Raw genomic sequence first — 20,406 nt, 5'->3', positions numbered from 1 at the left:
AATAGTACTAAAGACTTGTGCTCCAGAACTTGACGCGCTCCTAGCCAAGTTGTTCCAGCACAGTTACAACGCTGTACTATTTGTTGTATGCCCAGCTTTGTGGAAAATTACCCAGGTATGTCTTGTCCACAAAAAGCAGGACAAATCCAACCTGGCCAATTAGTCTATTCTCAATCATCAATAAAGTAATAGAAGAGGTCACCAACAGTTCTATCAAGCGGCATTTGCTTAGCAATAACCTGCTCACTGACCAGTTTGGGTTCTGCCAGGGCCACTCAGTTCCTGACAACATTACAGCCTTGGTTCAAACATGGACAAAAGAGCTGAATTCCCAAGGTGAGGTGAGAGTGACTGCCCTTGACATCAAGGCTGCATTTGATTGAGTGTGGCATCAAGGAGCCCTAGCAAAACTGCAGTTAATGGGAATCAGGGTAAAACCTCTCCATTGGTTGGAGTCATACCTAGCATAAAGGAAGGTGGTTGTGATTGTTGGAGGTTAGTTATCTCAGCTCCAGAATATCATTGCAGGAGTTCCTCAGGGTAGTGTCCTAAACCCAACCATCTTCAGCTGCTTCATCAATGACATTCCTTCCATTGTAAGGTCAGAAGTGGGGATATTGGCTGACAATTGCACAATGTTCAGCACCATTTGCATCTCCTCAGATACTGAAGCAGTCCATGTCCAAATGCAGCAAGACCTGGACAATATCCAGGCTTGGGCTGACAAGTGGCAAGTAACATTTGTGCCACACATGTGCCAGGCAATGGCCATTTTCAACAAGATAGAATCTAACCATTGCTCCTTGGCATTCAATGGCATTACCATCACTGAGTCCCCCACTATCAACATCCTGCGGGTTACCACTGACCAGAATCTGAACTGGACTTGCCATGTAAATACTGTAGCTACAAAAGCAGGTCAGAGGCTAGGAATCCTATGACAAGTAACTCACCTCCTGACTCCCCAAAGCCTGTCCATCATCTACAAGGCACAAGTCAAGAGTCTGATGCAATATTCCCCACTTGCAGCTCCCAAAACACTCAAGAAGCTTGACACCGTCCAGGACATAGCAGCCCACTTGATTGGCACTCCATACACAAACATTCACTCCCTCAACCACCAACGCACAGTAGCAGCAGTGTGTGCCATCTACAAGATGCACTGCAGGAATTCACCAAGGTTCCTTTGACAGCACCTTCCAAACCCATGAACGCTACCATCTAAGAGGACAAGGGCAGCAAATAGATGGGAACATCACCACCTGGAAGTTCCCCTCCAAATCACTCACGACCACCTGGACTGCAGTGGTTCAAGAAGGCAGCTCACCACCACCTTCTCAAGGGCAACTAGGGATGGGCAATAAATGCTGGCCCAGCCAGTGAAGCCCTCATCCCGTGAATGAATAAAAAACTTTCCATGTTCACTCCAGCTCGTCATAGTGATGAAGTTAATTTCCAATAAGCTTGCAAAATAGGCATATAATTGATAAATGAATTGGATATTACAAAATGTAATACCTCACATTTACCTAAGAACAATAAAAATATCATATAACACCCAATAAATAAGGATAGAATAATTCCAGATTTGCACTAAGTGCGGTAGCAGGCGGGAAAATGGACATTTTACCCACTGGCAGCAATGGCGGCATTTTGCGCTTATCGTCCCAACTCATTAATAATGCATTCCTGGCAAAACATGCCAGACCACAGGCAGGGTGGCTTCTGATTCATCCGCCCTACAGTAACCCCAGGCCTTTAGTAAACCAGGCGTCATGTTTAAAGGGTGCCCTTGCACGGAGCTAGCATTCTTCAAGGGATTGGAAGCTGCTGGGAACTGATGGCTGCCAAAGGGAGGAAATGTGCTTCCCCCAAACTTACTGACACCTCCCTCGAATGCCTACTGGATGCAGTGGTGGCCTGCCACGAAGTCCTCTACCCCAGCTTTGTGTGAAGGCCTATAAGCAAGGTCACCAATCCAACATGAGAGGCAGCGGCAGCGGTGGTCAGTGCCAATGCCATGCAAAAGAGGACGGCCTCCCAATGCAAGAAGAGGTTGAATGTTCTCATCCATTCTGCCAGGGTAAGTCACTCTTCTCATCACACTCAACTCTCACACTCACAAAGCCATCACACATCCACAGGGATGCCGCACCTCAAGGAACAACACCACTAACTCTCACACACACCCTCACATCTCCAACAGGCTTATATCCCCTGGAGCTCACATCCTCATCCCTTTCATGGCTCCACTAACCACACAAACATTCAACGCAATGCCATGTGTCCTGCTCACACTCAGTCCGTCTGTTTTCAACCGGGAGGTGCTGGCTCACAACAGCAGGGAGAGGTCCTAGACTGGGGGTGGAGTGGCCCACATTAGGCCCCTCACTCACTTTGAGGAGGTGCCATTCTGCTGACCGGTGAGGATGTGGACTGTGCCTGTGGTGACGGTGAGGGTGGCAGTGAACACCCATGTGAGGATCCTGCACCACATCATCCCTCTCTCAATGCAGCCGAGAGTGCTGTCACTCCCGTTTTTGACTCTGCTGTCATGTACTAACTATCAGTACTTTGGTTCACAGGGAGCTTTGCCAAGCGACCGACACTCCTAGCCAGCCAGTCCCTCAGCTCCATCTAGGTCCTCAGCCCCAGCCAAGAGGGTTCCTCCTCCATTGAAGAGCTGGAAATAAGCAGCCCACGCTGAAGTCATCAGAGGCAACAGGGCAAACCATTACACAGTCTCCACCCCTGCTGCAGATGTCAGGGCAGAACCTAGAAGAAGTGGTGGGCTAGAGAAGTTAAGAATTTCTGATCACAAGCAGTTGCATGGTTGAACACATTTTGTCACTTTATGATCTGAAAATGTATTCACTTTCACTGACTAATGTGTAATGGTGTCTTTCAGCTTCATTTACAAGCTTTGCAAATCCACCCCCTGCATCCGCACCCCCCCCACCCACCCCCACCCCCCACCACCAACCCCCCTCCCCCAAACCCCCAATAGCAATTCAGTGGTTCTGGAAGGAGAAGTGTGTGTGTGGCAGGGTCGGAGTCTCGTGCCAGCATTCTCCCACACACACACAGCCTTTCTCAATCACATTCATCTCAACATCCCAAGCATTTTCAATGCTGCCTGCTGGGGTTCTCTTTCGGTTGTCTATCAGAGTGACCTGCATCTCCACCCACTGATCACACTCCCCTGCAGCATCTGTGCCAGCCCAACACAAGGCTCTTCTCACTTTCGATTTAAGAAAAATGGTAGCTGTCACATTTCTGCTCAGTTCTCCCATCCTTTTTCGTCTCCCAGTCACCCATGTCCTTTCCCCCATCAATGTCGACCCCCATGGCATCATCTTCCACCTCCCCATCATCACCTACCAACCAGGACCCTTTTCTTTCCAGGATGTCCAAATGAATGTGCATGTTCCTGCCTTCCTAAGAATCCCACCCTCATTCACATTGACCTCCCTGACCTCCTCCTTCCTACCCCCAGGCTTTGTGTCTGCCTCCAAGTCCCCACCAGCCACCTTCACTGTCCCTTCTACCACTCCCAACGCACCATTACCCTCCCACCCATACTCACCATTCCCTGCTACCACACCCAACCTCAGTTCGCTTCCCAGGGGACAGTCATTGACTCCACTGACCCCTCCCCTTGAATGTTCACCTGAATATCCCCCCTCCTCCACCCTTACTTCCTTCTTCCCACTGGACTCCCCCCAGACCTCTTCCCAATGAGGTCCTTACCCCCTCTGATCTCCTTCCCATACACCTTCCTCCCACCCTATACCTACCTCCCTAGTTGCTGTATTCTCCCCCGTTACACCCTCCTCCCCTGTACTCCCTCCCCCTCCAGACCTCACCCCTAACACCTTCGTTCACCTCCCCCACACCCCCCGGACACCTTTGTTCCCCTTCTCCCAACCTCAACGCCCCCCTCCTCCCGTACCTTCCTCTCCCACTCACAACTGGGCCTTCCTCCCCACTCCCAGATAATCATCTGTAGCAGCCCATGGCCAAGACTGTGATGTCCTGAAACAGATTCCAGACATCAACAGAGACCTCCCACCTCTGTGAGCTGCTTCGCACATGTTCCAGGTGCATATGTTCCTCCAGGGACCAGTAGCTTTAGGGCTCAAGCATCTTCTGCTCCTCGGATATCCGTGATATAAGCAAGGCCCTAATGGTAAGTTCCGGCTTCTGCACGTCATACTTGTCAAGATGTGTTCTGGGCCAGCATGTTTTCACCCCGACATGGGTGGTAAATTTGATGTGGTGGGATGGTTGCGGTGAGCAGGCAGGATGATGAGATGCAACTGCATTGGACTGCAGGAAAGGTGGCCCACCATTGAAGGGTGAAGTGGATGTTTGCAAACTGGTTTCATGACTGTGTAAAATCAATTTTTGACCTTCTTGCCATATTGTCCACTCATGCCTGCCATGACGCCTGATGCCAATGGGGGCAGAAAATTCCGGCCTAAGACTCTAAATGAGTTTGTGGAACAATGGATTCTAAGAGTACAAATACACGAATCTCTATAGCTATACATATGACTAAGCCCACTAAAAAATACCAAGAATTAGCATTTATTTCTAGATGGATAGAATTAAAAACTTGTATCAAACCTTGATTAGACCAAACTTTGAGTAATGTGTACAGTTCTCATCACCATATTATAAAAAAAGTATGTAGAGACACTGAAGAGGATGCAAAAAAGATTTACAAGGATGATACCAGAATTGTGTGGTTATGACTATCAGAAAAGGATGAATTGGCTGGGTTTTTTTTCTCTTGAAAAGGTTGTGAGATGACCTAGAAGTTAAAATCATGAAAGCTTTTAGCAGGGTAGACAAAAACGGTGAGATGTTAATGTGCTCAAAACCAATCCACAGAGTTAAAATCGGGCCCAAAGAAAGTGTTTTCACTTATGGGGAAAAGCAAAGCTAAGGACCAACAACATGAGATAGTTACCAAGAAACCAAACAGCCTATTTTGAAGCAACATCTTTACTCAGAGAATAGTAAGACTTCACTACCATGGACAGGTGAAGTGAATATGATAGATGCATTTAAGGGAAGGCTAGATAAGCAGAAAATGGAGTTGGGAATAAGGTACTATTCTGATAGAGATAGCTGAGGAAGGACTGAGAGGAGTGGAGCATATATGGTGGCATGGATTCATTGAGACAATTGGCCAGTTTCTGGGCTGTATATTCTATATAATTTTACGTATAAAGAATTTTGCTTTAAGATCCTGCAATCACTCATTGGCTGTCAAGATTCACAAGAATTATGATGAAGGAATAGTATTAGGCTAGCTCACCTTTCTGTTTCCCTCAGTGCATGAAATTATTCCAAATCCCTCACCATGGAAGAACTTTCCTTGTTCATGTGCAGTGTTAGTATGCATGCATTGAACATAAATATCAGTGAGAATTACTCTCATGAAAACATGCTTTATATTTAAAAAATGATGTTTGAATCCACTGGCTGCAAACCCCTAATTGAATTTTTTTTTACAAAAGGAGACATTCCACGTTTCAGTGACTTGAGCTCACAGCCAAAAATGGCTACATAATTTGCATCACTTTGCCTCCATATTCTGACAATATTGAGATGGACACTACAGGCTGGATTTTCACAATGATGAGCCTGAAAATTGAAAGGCCCTGAACACGGCATGTACCATATTCACAGGAGCAGGATTGGGGTTGTGTTGCATTTTGTAATGTGTGTTTTGTGGAGGCAACTGCCCATAAAAAGCAGCAGCTGCCTCCACTCATGTCTGAAACCCAATGTGCACAGATTAGAGCCGATAGGAACAGGTTTGAACTTTGTGGATTCATTTGGATACTCATTTGGAGGGGTAAAGTACCCCTTCAGTAGTGGTCTGGGACACCTTTGAGAGATGTAATGTGCTCTCTGGGAGCATTCAAGTACCCTTTGGGATTTTTAAAATTAGGCATGAATGTGTGTTAAAAGTGCATAAAATCATTGAAGTTTATTGGAACTGTCAAAAACAACTGTCAGGAGGAACTGTCAGAAAATAATTGTCAAAAATGGTCAAGATGAACTGTCAAAGAGTGCTGTCAAGCTATCAAGGCATTTAAAACTCTTGCCCTTTAAAACTTTAAAAAACTGGGGTATTAAGAAAATGATTGTTTGCAATTTCATTCAGTGCAAACCTGAGACGATTCCACCCAAAGTGCGGTAGTGGGCAGGAAAAAGAACATTTTTCCCTCCAGCCGCAATGGCAGCTTTTTGCGCCATATCTCACCTCATTAATCATACATTCACTGGAAACACGCTGTTTCAATGGGGGGTGGGCTCTCATTCACCCACAATGCCATCGCCTTGCCACTTCACCATGCCAGATGCCATATTTAAAGTGCAGCTATGCGCATTCTCAATGCTTCCACCCCAGGAAGGCACCGGTGAAGACATGGCCCCAAAATCCAAGAAGAGTGCGCCCCCCCCCCACCCGATTCAGTGACACATCCCAGAGATGGACACCGTTGGAGTCCACCGCGATATCCACTAACCCTGCTCAGGCCGCAGGAGGCCCATCAGTGTCACCACTATGGCTTGGAAGGCGGTGGTAGAGGTGGTCAGTGCCAATGCTGCACACAAGAGGTTGGCCATCCAATGCAAAAAGAGGTTGAATGATCTCATCCGTACTGCCAGGTTACTCTCATCACTCGAAACTCACTCACTCACAAGCCCAGTACACATCCATTGGCATCTCACTCACTGCCAGCTCAAGGGACATCACCACTCTCTCTCTCACAAACACCCTCATATCCCCAGCTGGCTTCATCTCTTCTGGATACTGCCTCCTCAGCCCTCACCCTCTCAAGGCTACTTGCACAGATCAACATGTGCCCCCACACACGCCCTGGGATATCCCCCTTCCTCAGTACAGCTTTTGCCCTGCAGCCTCTCCCCTTGCCCGAGGCCACTTCTCCTCTTTCCCCAAGTAAGCTCAAGCCCTGCAGCTATTGAAAAGCCACCCCTGCCTCACGGCTGGTGTTGTAAGCAGAGATCTGCCCGTGAGCCACCCTAGAAGTAATGTGGTTCTGCCTGTGAAGCCTGGTGGTGATGACCGCAAATGCTGCCCGAAGCAAGGCAAACAAACTCAAAGCCCCAAGTGAAGTGCAGCCCATCAAGTGCACGACACTTACGTCCAGTTGCAAAACATGTCAGCGCTCGGTGGACCCAGCGTGGGATGATGATTCCAGCAAGCTGGGCAGATGTATTACAATGAGGTTCCCGACATCCAACAGTGGGAAATGTGGCCCACCATTGATGGGTAGAATTGACAATTGCAAACTGGTTTCATGATGTCGTGAAACCAAATCTTGGTCTTCTTGCCATATTGTCCACTCACGCCGCCGAACTCGCCCGACACCAGCGGGCACGGAAAATTTTGCCCTCTGTCTTTTGACATAAGCCTTCAGGCTGCCATTACTGGATTAGTGCTGCCTGATTGATTTTACTATGGTCAATTAACACAGTAGGGTGCCAGCAATTTCAGTTTGATTGACAGCTGCAAGTGGTTACGGACTCTTTGAAGTGGGACTATGAATTCCAATGCTTGTTTTTATAAGGGATTACACAATTTAATGAAATGTTTGCTATTATAAGGGATAACACAGCTGAAGGAAAGTAATGTGTTTTTATGAATGAGAGGTTTTTTAAAATAAAGTCTGCAATAGACACTTGAAACATCTATTTCATTTACTCTCAACACAGATGCTGAGGTCTGCCCATCGTGGATACTTGGTGAGTCGGTGTAAGGGAAAAGGTGGGTGGGGTACATGGGTTGGCATGAGTTGGCACTAAATTGTCTTGGGGCTATAAAGAGCTAGGGAAAGATGGGTTATAGGTTGGCACAGAGTATGAGGGGCCATGGGGATAGGATGGTGGAATGGGTTGGCATGAGTGGGGCTTGGGGAGTGTGTGAGGGTGAGGGGATGTGAGGGGTGTGGGCTGGAGGGCTGTTTTATGTTTTTGTTTTTTTATACTTCAATACAGTGCCAGTGCACTGAGGCAGATTTTCTGCCTAGCCCACCTCCACAGCTGGCATTCCCTGCAGTTTTTCCAGGGTTTCCTAGCCCAACTCCCAAGGAATCCTGCCAGCCCTGAATGAAAATCCGGCCTTCTGGACCACTTTCTCCCAGCTTGGATTTGCAGAGCCAAGAAATGTCCTGACTCTATGCTCCTGACCCAGGAGTGAAAATCCAGGCCTGTTTGCAAAAATCTACCAAAGACAATGACCACAGGGGAATGTGAATGGATCACATCTCCCCTCCCATTAGCATGATGTCCAGACACTCATCTAGGTGGAGGCAAACAATTAGATATAATCACTTGGACAATGGGACCCTGGCTGAGCAAGGGATTCCCAAACATGATCTCATTAAGTTATAATTGGAATACACTGGCTATGACCTTATTTGGATCCCTTGGCAGTTGCACAGAGAAAATCATGTGACAAGCCAACCTTTTGTGTATTTAAGCACAGGCTTTCTCTGCATAACAAGATCATAGGGTATCAGGAGAAAGTGGGAGCAGGTTATTGAGTTGGATGATCAGCCATGATCATAATGAATGGCGGAGCAGGCTCGAAGGGCTGAATGGCCTACTCCTGCTCCTAGTTTCTATGTTTCTAAGCAACTGAGATGCTGAAGGAACAAGACCCTGAGTGGGTTCCTTCCTCTCTCTCTGACTCTCTTTCCACCCAGTTTGCAAGATTTTTGAACCCAGTCAGCTGATTGTGACTAATCCAGGTGCCATGGACAGAGCGTTTTGAAAGAATTCAAGCTAGCCCTACCATCTCCAGAAAAACAGATAAATTGTCCGTCTGCATCCATGAATCACCTCAGCTCCGGAAGCATCAGGACCACTAAATTCAACCTGAAGCCAGCCAAGTCAAAACCTCCACAAACTGTATACCCTTTAATTTTACTGGCTCCAACTTGCTGAAGCTCTCTTTCCCCATTCTATAATCCATTTATGTGTGTGTGTGTGTGTGTGTGTGTGTGTGTGTGTGTGTGTGTGTGTGTGTGTGTGTGTGTAAAAGTTGGAGAATATTTTATTATTTTTACCTAGGCCGGGTTAAGTAAAATAAAAAAAAAACAGAATTACCTGGAAAAACTCAGCAGGTCTGGCAGCATCGGCGGAGAAGAAAAGAGTTGACGTTTCGAGTCCTCATGACCCTTCGACAGAACTTGCGTTCGAGTCCAAGAAAGAGTTGAAATATAAGCTGGTTTAAGGTGTGTGTGTGGGGGGCGGAGAGATAGAGAGACAAAGAGGTGGAGGGGGGGGGTGGGGGTGTGTGGTTGTAGGGACAAACAAGCAGTGATAGAAGCAGATCATCAAAAGATGTCAACGACAATAGTACAATAGAACACATAGGTGTTAAAATTAAAGTTGGTGATATTATCTAAACGAATGTGCTAATTAAGAATGGATGGTAGGGCACTCAAGGTATAGCTTTAGTGGGTTTTTTTAAAATTTTAATATATAATGGGAATAGGTGGGAAAAGGAAAATCTTTATAATTTATTGGAAAAAAAAAGGGAAGGGGGAAACAGAAAGGGAGTGGGGATGGGGGAGGGAGCTTACGACCTAAAGTTGTTGAATTCAATATTCAGTCCAGAAGGCTGTAAAGTCCCTAGTCGGAAGATGAGGTGTTGTTCCTCCAGTTTGCGTTGGGCTTCACTGGAACAATGCAGCAAGCCAAGGACAGACATGTGGGCAAGAGAGCAGGGTGGAGTGTTGAAATGGCAAGCGACAGGGAGGTTTGGGTCATTCTTGCGGACAGACCGCAGGTGTTCTTTGTTTTGGATTTCCAGCATCCGCAGTTTTTTTGTTCTTATCTAAGTAAAATAAAAGCTATCCTATTAGTTAAAACTCAAGAAAACCTGTCTGATTGTGTCTTTTATGATCACAGTGCATAAACTGTGGCAAGTATATCCTTTTAAAAAAACCTGTTGTGGTCAAATGAGGTGTGGGAAAAGAGGCGGGGGGGGGGCGAGTTGGGGGGAACCATCCTACCCCTGCTCACTTGATTGTAACAGTACAGAAAGGGAATTGACTGACAGAGTGAATTCAAAACTGACCTTTCATATTAAAGGCCTAAATTAAAAACGTTTTCCCAGGCTAGATGATACGAGTTTGAGCAACTTCAACACAGATCCCCATGTTCATCAGCCTATAGCATGAAACTGCCACAAACATGTTTTAGCTCGTCTTTATAAAGAGTTTTCTCATTTTATTTTGTAGCTGCAATGCATTGAGAACACTAGAGCAATCCAATATTCGAGATTCATAAAAATAGATCTCATGCTTATCCTTCACGATTACTGTGGGGTAGTGAGGGGTTTATGTTAATCAATTAATAACCTGATGCACTGTTCCACAGAGTGAACATTATTGCATTAATTCTGATTCTAGTTTGAATATTAGAGCATTAGAATCACAAAACAATAATTCTCCCATGTGGGTCTTAGAGCAATAATCTCCAGAGTTGAAGTGACCAAATTAAAATCTGCAAGAAAATGATCCCAGTGTTGGATTTAATGAATTAAAGTCACAATACAACAATCCCCACTCTGTGATTTTTAGCATTAATATCCCAAAATTGATTCCTAGTCTTGAAGTATCTCAGTTAAAGTGCTCAAACAATATTCCTAGATTTTGGTATGAATTGATTAGTTTCTTATCACAGTGATCCGCAGTAATGGAGTTAATACATTACTATTAGGAGTGACAAGAGTGTCTGGGACTCTTGGCCTCCAGAAAAGAAAAAGTTCAGGGAAGACAAAAACAAAAAATGCTGGAAAAACTCAGCAGGTCTGACAACATCTGTGGAGAGAGAAACAGAGTTAACGTTTCAAGTCCACGTGACTCTTCTTCAGAGCCAAGCTCAGGGGGGGCCTGATGGAGCTCATTAAGATAATGAAGGGATTAATTGGTGAGAGGAGGCACATGTAGAACATAAATGTCAGCATTAACTAATTGGTCTGAAAGGCATGTTTCTGTGCTGTTGGTTCAACGTAACGGTAGCAAGGTAAATCAAATGAGGAACTGGTGACTGTTTACAGAAGTGTGCTTGCTCAGCTGGTAGAATTATCATCACCTCACCCCAATAGCCCTGTCTTTACTGTGAGAGGCGCTGAAGCAAATCCAGCAAATCTCAAAATCAAATGTGTGCTTTCAAAATGTATAATGTTTCTGAGGTTGCATAACTGCTTTCTTAAATTTGGGGTTGATACTTTAACTGTAAGTAAGTTCATCGCCCTTTATTTCCCAAATAAAGCTGTATAACAGTTCCTTTCTAGGTCAGACCCAGCCCTCTTTAATTTCTAAGACAACCAGAATAATGGAAGACTGTAAGCCCTCGTGACGGTAAATTTTCATGATTCGTCTGGCTCCATTTCAAGATTATAATCTAGTTTGGCCTTTGTCAAAAATTCAGTTGACTGGTTTAGAGCTATCAGCATAAAATCATGTTATTAAATATTACACTGTGGGTGGCTTTTGTGATAGTCCACACAACTATGTTATCAATACAAAAACAGAATTACCTGGAAAAACTCAGCAGGTCTGGCAGCATCGGCGGAGAAGAAAAGAGTTGACGTTTCGAGTCCTCATGACCCTTCGACAGAACTTGAGTTCGAGTCCAAGAAAGAGTATTTCAACTCTTTCTTGGACTCGAACTCAAGTTCTGTCGAAGGGTCATGAGGACTCGAAACGTCAACTCTTTTCTTCTCCGCCGATGCTGCCAGACCTGCTGAGTTTTTCCAGGTAATTCTGTTTTTGTTTTGGATTTCCAGCATCCGCAGTTTTTTTGTTTTTATCTCTATGTTATCAATAGTTTACATAATCATGACTTTAGGGGTGAATCCCTCTTATCAGAAGTTATTCTTATGTTTTAAGATGAAGTGAGCTTTTTCACTCTGAAAGACCCTTGATCATTCAATATTAGAGAGGTTAACTTGCTTAACATTTCAGAAAAATGAACTCTTTAAAAAAAAATGTAAGCTCTCATTTATAGGGGAAAAAATCTCTTTTAACCTTACAACCCCTCATTATGGTCAGATTCCTTCACATGCAGATTACATGATTTTTAAAAATTCTTCCATGGGACGTGGGCATCGCTGGTGAGGCCACCATTTGTTGCCTATCCCTAAGTGCACTGAGAAGATGGTGGTGAGGCACCTTCTTGAACCGCTGCAGTCCATCTGATGCAAGTACACCCACATTGCTGCTGGAAACAGAGGTCCAGGATTTTAATCCCACAACAATGAAGGAAGGAATAAAGGCGTAGGAACCCCATCTGGATTTCAATATAAAGAGAAGCTGAAAGAGGGTACCTACGGTTCTCAGTGACCTGTTCACTCTTTGGATACACAATGCTCAGTAGCTTTCACACAAGACAGGAGGTCAGCTTTCAATATTTGATTTAGTCTCTATTTAACATTAACAATTTAAAATTAAAACGATAAATGTAGTATTTATTTTGAGAAAATGTTTCCAGATTAACAGAACAAATTTCACATCACTGATTCTAACAATGTCATATTATTTCAGTTTCAGGCTGACTTTGAGAAGACTTCTGGAGTCAGGTTGTGAGTAGATGAAATTGCCACAGCAGTGTCCAATGGGCTTGTAGTGAATTGGCAACCAATTTTTCAGTGCAACTATTTTTATTGTCCATTGCAAAATATTACCAAGATTTTGAGTTTTAAACCAAGTAAAAGCAACATTGAGACTAGGAAACAAGTCTCCAAACACAAAGTTTGAATTTTGTTGTCTGAACCTCAGTGGAAGGAAAATCAAACACAGTGAAAAATCAGCTTCCAATTCACTACCTGCCTGTTTTGTCATGCTGGCATAGACCAACTTCACCCCCTGAAACATTTCAAGCGATCCACCCTGTATTGCAGGGGTTGCAAAAGTGGCATGTAAGATGATTTTGAGTGGCATTCACACTGCTAGTCCATTGCCACAAAAAAGTTCTAATTCTAATATTTTGTCATTTACTTATCCTGAGAAGACATTGATAAAAGATGTATAGAATTTAAATAATAAATGCTTGTGTTTTATTCATTACTGGGATATTTTTAAGTCCTGATTTGCTCCTTAAATCAGTATCACGTAATGCGGAACAGTACACTGCATTTAACGTTCGTGATTTATTTCACTGTTAATTCAGGGATACATTTGTCAAAATGTCAGCTCCTAAAAGCAAAGTTAGATGTCCGTTCATTTCCGCCTTTTTGGACGGATGGATTTGGATTTTTTCAAAAGAAAGACCAGTCTGTACTCTCTGCTGTGAAAGTGTTTTTGTCACACATCAAGAGCAGAATTTTGTCTTTGATGGGCGGGTGGGCCCGACCGACTTGGCGGTGGGCGGGCATCTGATCGCTGCCGCCGAAACGGGCCCTACCGCCATTTTAAGTGGGCAGGCCAATTAAGGCCCTTAAGTCCTTAAGGTTATGCACTCCCTGTGCAGGCGGGGCGGGATTCCCCAACTGCCAGAGTGCGCTCTTTCGTGCATGCGCGTGAAAGTGCGCACATCTCCCTGAGGCTAAGTGTTGTCTTAGGGAGATCGCTGAAAGGCTGTGAAACATGAAAAATAGAAAAATTTAAAAATCATTAACATGTCCCCCTCATGTGAAAATGTCACACGAGCTGGGACATGTTAATGAAATACACAAAAACTGTATTACAATTTTTAAATTCCGATATCAAACCTCATCCCGCCACTGGATGAGGTTTGTAAAAAAAAAATCACTTACTCACCTGCCCGTTGGGCCCGTGTGCCGAGCTGAAGTTCGCACGGGCCCCTCAAAATCCTGGTCCATTGGAGAGTTAATGGCCTTAACAAGGCCCTTAATCAATGGTGGGCGCGCATCCCACTGCATAGCTTGCCTACCGACTGAAATATTGCGATGCCATGCACTGACATCGGGATGCTCGCATGCGACATTTTAAGCGCTGGCGTGCCAACTCTGCCACCCGCATGCCAGCTAGAAGATTCTGCCCCAAGTGTTCAATGACATTTTCGAACGAATCACGCGATAACCTTTCTTGATGAAGCGGGATTGTGGGCATTAACGTTTAGAGATCTGTGGGGTGCACTTTAAGCTACTGAGAGAGATCATGGGGCCACTGTTGTGACATGGAAGTCCCTGCCAGTGAAATCTAACTGATTGGAGAAAATTGCGATTGCAATGCTTTCAGCATTTGGATGCACATACCTGTGGCAACAGATGTTTTCACACATGAAGTCAGTCCTCAGTCCCTCTCGGACCTGGTTAACAGCTGATTACTCAGATGCCTCTGTGCAACATAAAGTATCCAAACACGTTAGAAAACACAGCAAGGATCACACTAAACTGATGAGATCTGCATTTTAATTTAATGTTAAATGGAGCTTAAGTATTTTAAAAACCTTATTTATTTTACATACACCAATAGTTTAATTATATATAGAGACCTGATAGACATTAAAATGTATTGCAAAACCTTGAATTAGAGTGAATAATTGAAGTTTTAGCACGCCATTGCTGAAAGGTTGCCGACCCTTGGTGTATAGGCACGTATGACAGCTTTGTAAAATAAGATGTAGGAGCAGAAGTAGGCCATTCAGCCCATCGAGTCTGCTCCACCATTCAATGAGATCATGGCTGATCTGATAATCCTCAACCCCACTTTCCTGCCTTTTCCCCATAACCCTTGATTCCCTTACTGATTAAAAACCTGTATATCTCAGCCTCGAATGTGCTTGTCTGACAAGAGGGGGCAGTTAGTTAATTTCCACTTGCCTACTTGCACCTTTCAAAACATAGGGTTCCTCCACTGGCGGGTTTGTAGGTTGGGGGGTGGTGTTGGGGGGTGGAGGGGGGTGGGGGTGGGGGGGGGAGCAGTGACGGTTGAGTGTAAAATTTCTTTGATGGATTTCCTACTGGGTTCTCTTCTGCCCCAACCACTCTGCAATTTTACACGGGGGCGGGCGAGACCTCACCCACCCTTGCCCTAACTGAGGCCCTTAAATGGCCAATTATTGACTATCTAAGAGCAGTTTCCTGCCCAACCTCAATTTTCAGGCTGGTGGGAGGAGTTCCCGAGTATGGGGGAAGCCCGAAAATAAATCAGGTTCAGGCCTCTGGCTGGAAGTAAGGGGGAACGCCTCCTTTTAACCTCGGGCGCATCCCCCTTAAGGTCTGGTAACAGCAGGACAGTCCTCCCCCGGCCTCTCCACCGATATGACAATTCCCCTCTGTCCACCCTCACAGGCGTTTCCTACCTTCCCCTTTGAGACCCCCCCAAAACTTAACTGGTCCTGGAATCCTGGGATTAGGGCGGGATTTTCAGGCCCCACCTGCTGCCGGGATTGTCCGATCCCACCGAAAGTCAATGTACTTTTGACTGGGTTGCCGTATCCCTCAGGGCCGGAAAATCCCAATCTTTGACCCTGGGGACTACATGCAGTCTCAGTCCTGGCCACTGCATGGACTGGAGAGCTGCTGGCAGATTGACTGGCAGCTCTCTAAGGCAGGACTTCCTCTTGAGTGAGGGGCGGAAGTCCCATCTCCAGCCAATTAATGTTCATTGGTGTGTGAAATCAGCATGGGGCTGGCAGTGTTGGTGGGAATGTGTTCCCCGCCTTCCTAAATATCCTGGCCGTAGTTCTGGTAGCAAGCGGATGCTTGGAAGATAACTACATGATGAATCTTTATTGTTTTTTATATACATGTTGAACATGTTTAGGCTAACTAGTAGAAACTAGTATGTTTGTTTGAGAATTTGCTGTGGGGTTGAACTGTTTAGATCAGAACTGCAATGGTTTTAAAGTGGTCTGCATTTGTGACACATAACTTGTATTAATTTAATAATACGCCCTTACAAATTTTCGACTTTATAACCTGGGCATTATGTGTCTTATTGCTGGAGTACAGAAAAGACAAACTGCCATGGATGATGCTCAATGCGTAAAGCAAGAAAGTCATAAATCTCCCCTGTAAAGATTAGCTGAGAAGGCAGGGCCTTTATCTACCTTTCATTTGTTTCGAGGTCAATCAAAAAGTTTATTTTAAGAGCATCTCCTCGTACATAATGACTGCTCTGCTGTATGTTTCCAGTAATTTTGTTTTTGTTTTTTCAGCCTGGACCAACGAAGTTGGAGGTGGCGTGAGAACACGGGATTGAACAATAGATTTTCTCAACATAATGCAGCCTTCAAGTAGTCACAATAAGAGGAAACAGAAACAGAAAATGCTGCAAACAGTTGGAGTCCACCAGCTTCTCAGCCATGTTTCCTTGGTCTGAGAGAATGGAGGACATTGCATCTCACTCGTCTAGGGGAGATGGTGACATAGTGGTAATGTCACTGAACCAGAGGCCCAGGTTAATACTTTGGGGAACACGGGTTGAAATCCAACCACAGCAGCTAGTGGAATTTAAATTTAATTCATAAATTTGAAATATAAAGCTAGTCTCAGTAATGGTGACCATGAAACCATCATTGACTGTCATAAAGACTCATCTGGTTTACTAATCTGGTTCACTCCCTTTAGGGAAGGAAATCTTCTGTCCTTATCTGGTCTGGTCTAAATGTGACTCCAGACCCACAGCTTTATGGTTAACTCTTAACTGTCCCCTGAAATGTTTAGTTCAAGGGCAATTAGTGATGGGCAACAAATGCTGGCTTTGCCAGTGACGCCCCATGTCCCATGGGAGGATAAAAAAACAAACCATGACCTGTTTTCCTGTCTTACAGGAAAGTCTAAATTGTTTTTGGTTTGGAAAGTATCATCTGACCAGCACCTAATATTTCCTTATGGGGCTCAGTGTCATACTTTGTTTTGTAATGCTCCGTTGAAGGGCCTTGGGATGTTTCACTATGTTAAAGGTGCTATATAAATATAACCTGTTGTTGAACAAAGTGAATACCTTCACTTGAACAACAAAGTTGCTTCACTTGTGCCGTTGCCCGATTGTACCTATTCAATGAAGCTCATGGCAGTCATCATCATTGGTAAGTCAATCCTCTTAACTGTTGTTCAATTCCAGAAACTATCTGTAGCTGAATGCAGGTTCCTCCTCCTCTTTCTGGTACCATGGTCACAATTGTGAAAAGCCTGTGAAATAAAAGCAATGCATTTTTAGATTGCGCTCATGGTACCGGCTTTCCTGAGCTGTAATCCTTGTGCAGCCACTTACAGGCCAAATATACAACTATTGGACACAGCTACTGCCCTCTTCAAAACCTGGTAGAAAAGGGTCTTCTTAGCAGACAGGCTCAATGTGTCTTGACAGTTTTTATATTTAGATTTCAGCTGGCTGAACAAATCCTGCGCTTAGAACTTGGTGCAAATAAAAGCATTGTAATTCAAAACTATCATCAGAGCAATTTAATTTGTGGAATTGGACTCCCCAGAGTTCTTAAATATATTGAAATGTTCATTGGACCAAGACTTTCACTTGTCTCTGTTACAAAAAATGTTAACAGACAATCTTGGAGGAAGAATATACTAAATATAGAATAGTGTAATGCCTTAATTTTTTGCACTTCAGGTTACTGAAGCATTTACTTGGCTTTGTAGCGGCTTCAATTGATTCAATGAGTATTTCAACAGCACAGCACCATGTAATGCCAGATTTATATTGCTAAATCACTCTTTGGGAGATTGTCCAGAGAATAGGGGGATATTGCTTTAGCATTGGACATTTCTTTTCTATAATTGCCTTGAGAGAAGTTTATCATCCATTTTCCCCATTCATTCCTGGGAGGTGAATGCTGATGCAATGAATAAGAAATTACTGAAGTCTACATTTAGAGGTACATTCTCACTAACATGTCTAGCCCAAAAAAAAGCTACTTAGACTCTGGGGGACCATGATAGGCAGAATGGCCTTTTCTCTCTCTGGATTCTCTTCTGTCCTTACGTTCTAAACAAAATGCTGACCAGGTGAACACTGCATTTTGATATTCCGTGTAAAAAATAACAGGATCAGAGTGCAGTGTGTTCAAAGTTCAGGTGTGGTTTATACGTTACAAGGGTTTCCTTCAACATCCTTTGGTAAATCTGCACAATTATCACACAATGAGCATACTGTGTGTTCAGAGACTAACTCAGGCTTCATTACAGGAGAAATGATCGACAATCCATTCTGTTTGCCCATTATCCTGCTGCCCAGTCAGTTTGAACAACAATGTGTTGATGGCAAACCTCACTGAACTGGGACTTATAGCTTTTTAGCAGGGACCAGCTTCTTCTTCTGAGAGAATAAGAATCAGGTCTGCATGATTTGAAAATTAGTTTTTCCCACTGAATACTTCTTGTACCCTAAGCAACCAACCACTGGGAGACATCCATGAATTGCTGGCAGCTCATTTCATAAAGCTGCAATCTAAGGTCATTTAAGGTGCACTGGAATTCCAAATAAAAATGATATGGAGAATGGTGGTGTGACTTAAATAATGTTAGATTGTAGCTGTAGTGATGTGTTAATTGCTCCATTCAGTTACACATGTAAAACGCTGTTTTTCCCTCTTGGTGATAAAGTGAATAGCTGGTTTTTGAGTGATTTTAATCTGCCAGATTCCCTACTTTGAGATGCTCCTGAAAGAAGCAATAAAAAAATGAAGGATTTGAATACAACGAATGGAGAAGACAAGGGGGTACCAGTATAAATTGTCATTAAGAGAATGACACATTGGGCAGAATTTTCTGCCTGTCGGGCGGTCGGGCCCGACCCAATCCCCGCCGGAGAAGCGGGCCGCACCGCCATTTTACGTGGGCGGGCCAATTAAGGCCCGGCCAGTGTGACGTCCGGCGGGAAGCGCTATGCGCTTTCTGTGCGAGCGGGGGGATTCCCTAAAAGCAAGAGTGTGCTCTTTCACGCATGCGCACGAAAGAACGCATATCTCCCTGAGGCTAAGTGCAGCCTCAGGGAGATCACTTCTACTTTGAACAATATTAAAAATAGAAAAAAAAATCCCTAACAGGTCCCTGGGATGGGACATGTTCATAATTTACAGAAAAACTTTATTTAAATTTTTAAAACCTTGCATGAAACCTCATCCTGCTGCTGGATGAGGTTTCATGTTTTCTCTATTTGCCGCCGGGACTCCTGGCCTGCTCGTCAGCCTTAAGGTTGGACAGGCAGGTCCTTTAATTGTTTAAATGATCCTGTCAATGGCCTCAATTGGCCATTGACAGGTCGGTGGGCCCACAGCTGATTTTGCTGTGCCCCCACCTTCCTGAGAGTTTAAATGGAGCAGGATGACTTTGGGGGTTCCGCCTGACGTCATCCCGCGTCATTTTACGCGCCGGCAAGCGGGCCCCACCCCCTACTCACTGACAGCAAAATTCTGCCCATTATCTATAAGGCCCCATTTGGTGTCTTGCAATGTTAGAAAGTTATACCATTATATTCTCTTAGCTATTTCATTTCATAATTTCATCAAAGGTTTATTTATTTAAAACTCAATCAATCTCCATTGTGGCCAAGGGCCAAATTAAGGTAAGTTTTACAATCTATCATTGCAAGTGAAACATAAAATACAAAAAAAACAGAATAGAATAATGTACTGATCATCAGACTAGGGCCTTTACTTTATCAGGGTTCAAAGTTTAACCATCATTAGAGTTTGTTCATTGTGCAGATGAGATATGGCATTGGATTGTTCTTAAATCGTGTCGCTTTACATCTTAATTCAATTAGATATTTTGAGTTCCGTAGCTAGTAGCCACCATGGGATCTGTCTCCAGGCAACAAGTAGTGAAGTTTGGAGTTCGGCAGCAATCTCGCAAAAGAACAACAGAGTTGATGGCGTTTGTTCTTGAGTATCTCCAGACCACAGTCATGTAAAGTATCTGAGTAACTTGCAATTATGGCCAAGAATGACTTTGCAAGGCCTATTCTGAACACTTTGAATGGCATTACATTGCTGCTTTGTGATTCCGTTCAAAGGTGCCTGATTTAAACCTGTGACAAGAGAAGGTAAATCCCAACACAGAGCCATACAAGAGAACAAAGAGTGTGCAGGGAATGTGTTGAGAATGTGCTTTTTGGAACTTGTGCACTTTAACCTGAGTAAATATACATTTTTGGATACATTGGAACATATATACACAAATGGGCTGTCACAAGGATGGATGCAACAATTGGGATTCATTACTACTGTGTACATCCTGAGGACATCAGCATATAGAGTCAAAGAGTCATTATGGCAAGGAAGAGGCCATTTGGCCCATCAAGTCCATGCCAGCTCTCTGTACAACCATCCAATCAGTCCCACTCCCCCGCCCCATCGCTGTAGCACTGCAAGTTTATTTTCCTCAAGTGTCCATTCAGTTTACTTTTGAAATCATTGATCATCTCT

Source organism: Carcharodon carcharias, chromosome 15, assembly GCF_017639515.1.
Source record: "Carcharodon carcharias isolate sCarCar2 chromosome 15, sCarCar2.pri, whole genome shotgun sequence".
Taxonomy (NCBI): domain Eukaryota; kingdom Metazoa; phylum Chordata; class Chondrichthyes; order Lamniformes; family Lamnidae; genus Carcharodon; species Carcharodon carcharias.
Note: the sequence above shows the minus strand (reverse complement) of the source record.